Source organism: Neopelma chrysocephalum, unplaced genomic scaffold (genome assembly GCF_003984885.1).
Source record: "Neopelma chrysocephalum unplaced genomic scaffold, ASM398488v2 Primary Assembly neopelma1_95b, whole genome shotgun sequence".
NCBI lineage: Eukaryota > Metazoa > Chordata > Aves > Passeriformes > Pipridae > Neopelma > Neopelma chrysocephalum.
This window is the reverse complement of record NW_020897758.1, coordinates 474,113-482,152: the sequence shown is the minus strand read 5'-3', so window position 1 is coordinate 482,152 and position 8,040 is coordinate 474,113.

Here is an 8,040-nt window from a genome sequence, read left to right as displayed (position 1 = left end):
CCCTGAGGGAACCGACACCCCCCGGGAGAACCGACCCATCCCTGGGGGCACTGACACCCTCTGGGGACACCGACCCACCCCCGGGGGCACCGACACCTCCCACGGGCACCGACAGCCCCCCAGGGACACCGACCCACTCCTGAGGACACTGACAGCCCCCTGCCCTCCTCACCCTCCGCAGGGACACGCGTGGGCTCCCCTGCCCTTCGTGTCCGGGCAGCGCCCGAGGGCATTTGGGGAGAACGAGTCCCGCGGGTGTCGGGGAGGGGATGCGGTGGGGGGTGACCGTGGGACCCCCAGGGGGTTCCGAGTGCTGCCGGAGCTGCAGGTGAAGGCAGGAGGACACACACACAGGCAGAGCCCCCGTGGGATCCCCCCAATCACCTGCCCACCTGTGGGGACTGACCCCGGCCCCCACGGCACCTCCTGGGGGTGGATTAAACTGAGTAAACAGGACAGAATTCAAGGTATATTTCAAGTTTTTACTTGAAATTTCTTAATTTAATTTATTTTAGTAAAATTATAAACGGATACATTTCCTCGGAGTTGTCTCTCAGCTCATGCAAATGCAGCTGTTCAGTGACACTCGTTTTTTTCTCTTTTTTTTTTTCACTAAACCAATTCAAAGACTTTTGCTACATTGAGCAATTCAAATTTCTTGCAGTAAATCTCTCCTCCCGCTGTCTGATTTTGCTGCAGGATTCACGAGGCACCTTCTGACACTGTATCTGCACATTTTTAGCACACGAATCGTGTAAAATAGTCACCTCCTGGCATGCACGGGGTGGCACTCGAAGCCACTTCACCTGGCCCATCGTGTGTGTCAGGCAGGAGCAGGAAACTGTTCTCCAGAGAGATGTTGGGTCCTGAGCACCACAGGGATGGATCACAGCTTCCAGAATCCCCTGGGGCCACTGTTGCAGCTCCAGGCATCCCAAATCTCGGGTAAATCCTGTAAGCAGGTTAGAAAAGCCAAATCACTGCACTTGCCTTTCCAGAGATGTTCTTAAAGGCTCCTGGGGAAAGGGAGTGTATTTTATTTGTTTACCATGAGCAGTTCAGGTTTTTATTGCCCTGTTGTCGTGGGCAGATGGAAGGTGGTGACAATTACAGCCAGTGGGAGTCTCCTGCCCAGTAACACGTGCAGGGGGAAAGGAAAGAGAAATAAGAAAAAGGGCAACGAGGCAGAACATGGAAAACTGCTGCAGTCTGAGTCAGGGCTTCTGCTCACAGCACCTGGGGAAGTCAAATGGGTCATGATTGCAGCCCTGCAAGCGATGCCCAGAGGATTTGCCATTCCCTCTGTGTGGGAAGCCCTCTCTGAACTCATGCAAAATGCACACAGGAGATGTGAGGGGGAAAGCCCATTGCAGGATCAAAAAAAACCCCTTGCTGCTCTATTCACCAACCAGCTCTGACTGTGATGGCACAGGAGGGCACAGATACTGTTGAGAGCTTCTTTTACTGAGAGGGGGTGAACTGAGGGGGCACAGGGGGCCAGAGCAGATGAAAAATGTGCATATGGGAATGCCATTAAAATAACAGAGCAGAGGACAGCAGGCAGAGAAAATCAAGAAGAGTGAAAATTTTCTTTTAAAATAATCTAACATTATTAAAGATATAATAATACAAGTAAATAATATAAACATAATATAAATAAAAATGCAAGATAAAATATAATAATAAAAATAAAATATAACTGATAAACTAAAGCTTCAGTATTACAGGCAAACAAGCAGAGGGAAGTGTTTAACCTCTGTACCAATGCAACAATTATCCTAAAGAAAACAGGGAAATACAATAGCAGCATTACCTGTTACAACCCATATTCCAGCTGTGCCAAGTTTCAGAGTTATGTCAGAGCTCGGATACTCTGTGACATTCCAGATGCCAGTTCAGTGATATAATAAATCTCCCTTGGCTTCCGTTCCCGGGCTCCTCATTCTGGTCACTGAGGGTGAAAGCCGATCCCCTGGACGTGGGGAAGGGAACGCAGCAGTATTTGCTCACAGGGAGGAAAGGCTGGGCACCAAATTACATCATTTTGTCAAAGAAGGGGCTCTCTTTGAAAAGATGCCACCAGTTGTTTGCACAAATTATGAGACAGAGCCACAAGACTGTGGCTTTCCAGGGTTCACTTGCTGAGAGGAGCAGCAGAGCCTGTCACCCACAGAGTTCGTGCCTCCAGGAAGGAAAAAGAGTCTCAAATTAACCTGATGATTTGGGCATCTGGTTCAAGCAATTTCCTTCACCTTTTGTGGCCAGAGCTCTGTCACTCAGCTCACATTTCTGAGCAGCACCTGAAGCTACACGTAACTGCAGTTCTTGCTGTGTGGCTGGAAGGAAACAAGTGCCCAGATGTCTGCCTGTATCTGCCTTCAGTGCCAGGTGCATAAACATCTTTACAAACCAGACCTTTCATCCAAGATTTCTCAACTGTTTTCCTCGTTTCTCATAAATCCCAACAGATTGTCACAGAAAATGGAGCAAATGTTACACCCTCTTGTTCACATGTGCTGGATGGAGCCTGAACTCTTTTTTTTTTTGCCAGGAAATACCCTCCTGTGCTGAGCAGGCACAAACCTGACCCACACACCTCTGGATGTTTGGCACCAGTGCTTCACAGATCCTAAAGGACGTGGAACTGTGGAGGAATGTCTCTGTTTGGTGCAGGGATGGAGGAACCCTGCAGAGAAGAGCTGGGGTTGGCACTGCATGGACCAGCACAGCTTTAAACTGACCCTGCTCTGAGACCCTTGTCCAGAACTAAAGAGTTTCTGCGAAAAAACAATACTTTAAAAAGGTTTTTTTGCCTTTAGGCTTGTGAAGAAGAATGTCCAGACATAAGGTGAAACAGATGTCTGAGCATCAACCATCCCACACAGCACGTTGGACTGGATGAACTTGGAGGTCTTTTCCAACCCTAATGATTCCGTGATTATTCTGGTGTCTGACTGTGGTGATTTCAAGATCCTGCCTGTTTCAGGATCACAGAACATCCTGAGTTGAAAGGGACCACAAGGGTCAATGAGTACAAGCCCTGGCCCTGCACAGACACCCCAACAATCCCACCCTGGCCCTCAGGGCGGTGTCCAAACCCTCCTGGAGCTCTGGCAGCCTTGGGGCTGTGCCCACTGCCCTGGGGAGCCTGGGCAGTGCCCAACCAGCCTCTGGGGGAAGAACCTTTCCCTGAGATCCAACCTGAGCCTGCCCTGACACAGCTCCAGCCCTTCCCTGGGTGCTGTCCCTGCTCCCCCAGAGCAGAGATCGGAGCTGCCCCTGGGGAGGAGCTGCAGCCCCTGCTGAGCTCTGCCCTCAGCCTGCTCTGCTCCAGCTGCACACACCAAGTGCCCTCAGCTGCTCCTCATGGCCCCTCCAGACCCTTCACCATCTCTGTGTCCCTCCCTTGGACACCCTCTAACAGCTTTAGCTGTTATATTGTGGCACCCAAAACTGCCCAAACTCACACCCTGTGCTGGGGGTTCAGCTGGGACTGGGAGCTGGTTCTTCTTCACCCCTTAGACACAGAGAAGCTTCTCTGCTGCTGCAACCGGCCCTGTTTCCCCAGTCAAGAGCAGGAGCCACTGCTTTCCAAGGCCAACCCTCCTGGCATTATCACCACACTAAAATCACAAAGGAAAACAACAGGCTGGAGCAGAGGGACGGGCCAGTGCTGCACAAACACGGCTCCAAAGAAGGAACAAAGGCGTACACAGGGTCCTAAATGCCAAAGCTGGGCTTTGCCTCCTGCAGTTATTTTTTCCCTTTTGTTTCTGACTGGAGGAGTACATTGTTCACCTCATTGTGAGGAGTTCCAGGCAGACATGACGAAAGGGACAAAACAGCTTAAGACAAGAGACATCCCGTGCAGGATTCGTGGACGCGGCTGTTTGGAAACGAGGAACGAGCAAACAGGAAAGTGCTTTAACCATTGAGGAGACGGGATCCCGGCGTGTTCTTGGCCCCAGCAGGAACAATGGGGTGATGTCACGAGCCAGAATTCCCCACGGTGGATGGAAGCCCAGCAAATAACCATAACTCTTGTCCCGGGACATGAGCAACATTTTTCCACAGTTGATCATTTTCCCCCCCGAGTCGCTGTTAGGAAGTGTAGGAAGGAGACATTGTCAAGTGAGGCTTCCTTTGGGACTTTCATGGCCCCCCCTCCCCACCCCCAGATCAACACTTCAGCTGTTATAAATCACTGCTTTGTGCTGACTGGCAGGAATTCCAGTGGTGGTGCCGGGAGGCTGGAGGAGATATTTCACACAGTGAAGAAGGGTGAACACGAGGATCTGGATACTCGTAAGGGCAAGGAGGCAAAAGACTCCTCGGTTCTGCAGGGCTTTGAGATTCCAAAGGGATTTGACAATCCCAAAGGTGCTGAGGATGGCCAGGAGCTTTTGAGACACAACCTTGCACGAACAGTAGTGGTTGGAGAACTTCAACCAAGTTTAAGGCTCCTAAATGACATGAGCAATACGGGGCCATCCTCCAGATCCCAGACTTTCTTATTTTGGCTTAAAGTCAGCTCTGTGGAGAGTCACCTGAAGTTCACTTGCAGCATCCAGGCATTCCCTGAGGCAGCTCTGGAATTACCCTTCGGCTCCTTTCTTTTGGTGGAGATTGGTCCCATGGGAGGACTGGGTAGCTGGGCAGCCCTCACAGGCTGTGGCAGCTTTCAGTCCTCACTGGGCTATTGTTGAAAACCCACACTGCTCTCACCTCTCCAAGATTTGCTCTGCAAGACCCCAGTTGGCTCCTCTGAGCTGCAGAAGCTCTGGGCTGTCACTCCTGTGTTGTTCCAGGAGGGTGGCTGGCAGGACCATGGGGAGGTGGGGGCTGTTTGCTGGAGCTGGACATGGGAGTTCAACAGCAAAAAGGACTTCAAGGAGTCCAAGCCAGTCCTGAAATGGCAGCCCCAAAGGAAGGAGCATTAAGCCAGGAGTGTTTGCCTGCTGAGCTGATAACAGCTTTGTCCCTGCTCGGTGTTTGTCCGTGGTTTGCACTATCAGTGCCTGAACACACCACCAAGGGTTCTTTACTCTGGTCCCAGTTTCACACCATGAAGGGTTGTTTTCTCTGGTCCCAGTTTCACACCACAAAGGGTTGTTTTCTCTGGTTCCAGTTTCCAGATTTTTGTGTGTTTTCCCCATCCACGTTCCCAGAGAAACCCAGTGTCCCTCTCAGACCTGGGGAGAGGCAGGGCTTGGAGTTGCCATGCAAAGCTGCCAGAGCTGCCCTGCTGCCCCATGTCCCCACCCCACAGACACCAGGTTTCTCTTACAGAGGCGAAGGACTCCCCAGGACAGAAGGTGGGGTCAGAGTGACCCTGCAGCCTGGGATGAGCTGCCTCCATCCTTTCAGTGAGGTGGGAAGGGGCAGGAGCAGCAGCTGGGCTGGCCTTTGCAAGGACCACCTCCCACATCCAGGAGAGCCAACCTGGCTGTGGCATCCCCCAGAAAGTGCCTGTCCCTGGGTCAGGACACTGCCCTGGGCCTGCCCTGCCTGTGCCTGGGGAGTCAGGCTGGGATCAGGCCTGGCATCCTGGTAACCTGCAGGACTGGATTATCTCAGTTCTGTCCTGCAGGCAGAAGGGACAAACCAGAGGTGTTGTGCTGTAGGACATGGTGGCACTTTCCTGCCTGAAATTTAAATTTCCAGTGGCCACAAGAGGCTCTGAGACAGCAAAGGGGGAGGACAATCCTGGTCCCTTCCTGCAGGGCTTCTCCCTTTAACTGGAGGTCTCAGAAGCCACTTAAACAGGGCAGGCTTGGTGTCCTGGGAGTTCTGGCAGTGCTGGGCTGCCCTGGAGTGTCTGTCAGGCAGCAGGAAACCCTGTTGATGGGAACTCCAGGGCAGTGAGAGAGGTGTGATCCTCAGGGATTTTGAAGGGGAAAAATAGAAGTGAATGTCTCAGGGACCTTTGGAATGTACTGAACTGTCTCTAGTGTAAGATGATTATGACTTTCTTACACAAGGGTAACTAAATTTATGGTAAAGTAACTTGTTTTTTAATAAAATAAATGGGGGGAGTCAAGATGTGCCTCTGGGACACCAGTTTTAATTAAATCTAGACAAACTGGGAATATTGGGAATATATGGATGTGTGATCAGCTTTGAAGGGACATTCAACTTCATACACCAGGGCTCTGCTGATATTTTAGACCTGGATGAGGCACAGCAGGAGCAGCCACACATTATCCCTCATAGCAAGATTTACCCACCTCCCTCTTCAGCATCTTCTGCTGGTGAGAGCCACAGACCTGCTCTGGTCCAGTCTGGTGTTATTTTAAAATCATAATAACTGTGCTCCTGATGACACCTTTCCACAGTGCTGGGGCAGCTCTGGCAGAGGCAGACACTGGGAAAAACTTGCAGCTCAGCAAGAAATTTGCTGAATATTTTCAGCACGAGCTGTTCCTCCTCTCGAAAATGTAACGACTCAAAAGGCTGTGAACTCCTCCTGCTCCTTCCTCACTACCTGGAGGTAGAAGAAAAGCATGTTCACCCTTTCTCTGTGGATGGAAAAGGGAATATTGACAGTTACAAAAGGGTTTTTTTTCAATAAAATGACTGACAGTTACAATGTGTCCCTGCCTGATTACACACTTTCTGTGCCCACAAGGCAAGAAAAGCAAAGCCCTGTGTGTGTTTAGACAGCCCCATGGAGACATTCCTTGTCTGGTGAGTGTTCATTGGAACACTTTAACATGGATGTCTGCCTTTACTCCACCCTGATGGTTGAACTCCTTCAGCTTTCCAGAACGATGAGTGACCTGGAATTTATAATTACAATAGGTGTCATGCAATTAATCACCACCTGGGAGCTGTCTCCAGCCCTAACTGCTTTGTGAGCCCAATCCTTCGCAGCAAGTGCAGGAGAACAGCTTGTGCAACACAAGGAATTCCAGCTGGGACAAGTTTTGGGGGGGGTCCTACCACCCAGACAGGCACAAATCCCCCCTTCTGCAGCAGCTGCTCCCCGCAAACACCAACGTGCTCCAGGCTGCAGGCACAGCAACAGCCAGGAGCCACTTCAGATCCCAGCAGGATGCCTCAGGTCACCTTAAGCAACCCGTTTTCATTTGGGCAGCAGCTTATTCCAGGTCTCTCCTTCTAGGTCAGTTTTTGGGGGAAATATGTGGAGTAGGTTGGGGTAAGTAAACTGCAAAAATCAGAGACAGGAATTCACACAGAGAACAAGGCAGAAGATAAACAGAGAATCCCAGAATCCCAGAATGGTTGGGTTGGAAGGGACCTTAAAAACCATCTCATTCCACCCCCTGCCATGGGCAGGGACACCTTCCACCAGCCCAGGTTGCTCCAAGCCCCGTCCAACCTGGCCTTGGACACTTCCAGGGATTCCAGGGGCAGCCACAGCTTCTCTGGGCAACCTGGGCCAGGGCCTCCCCACCCTCCCATCCTTCCCAATATCCCATCTATCCCTGCCCTCTGGCAGTGGGAAGCCATTCCCTGTGTCCTGTCCCTCCATCCCTTGTCCCCAGTCCCTCTCCAGCTCTCCTGGAGCCCCTTTAGGCCCTGCAAGGGGCTCTCAGCTCTCCCTGGAGCCTTCTCTGCTCCAGGTGAACCCCCCCAGCTCTCCCAGCCTGGCTCCAGAGCAGAGGGGCTCCAGCCCTGGAGCATCTCCGGGGCCTCCTCTGGACTCTCTCCAGCAGCTCCACGTCCTTGTGCTGTTGTTCCCAGGGCTGGAGCAGCTCTGCAGGGGGGTCTCAGGTCTCACCTGAGCAGAGCAGAGGGGCAGAATCCCCTCCCTCACCCTGCTGCCCACAATCCTGTTGGCACAGCCCAGGGCACGGGGGGGTTCTGGGGTCCAGAGGTGCGTTGCCAACTCCTGTTGGGTTTTTCACCCCCAAATACCCCCAGTTCCTTCTCCCCAGGGCTGCTCTGGATCCCTTCACCCCAGGCTGTGTCTGTGCTTGGGATTCCCCCAGTCCAGGGGCAGGGCCTTGCACTTGGCCTTGTTGAACTCGCTGCAGTTGTCCCAAACCCACCTGTCCAGCCTGTCAAAGTCCCTGT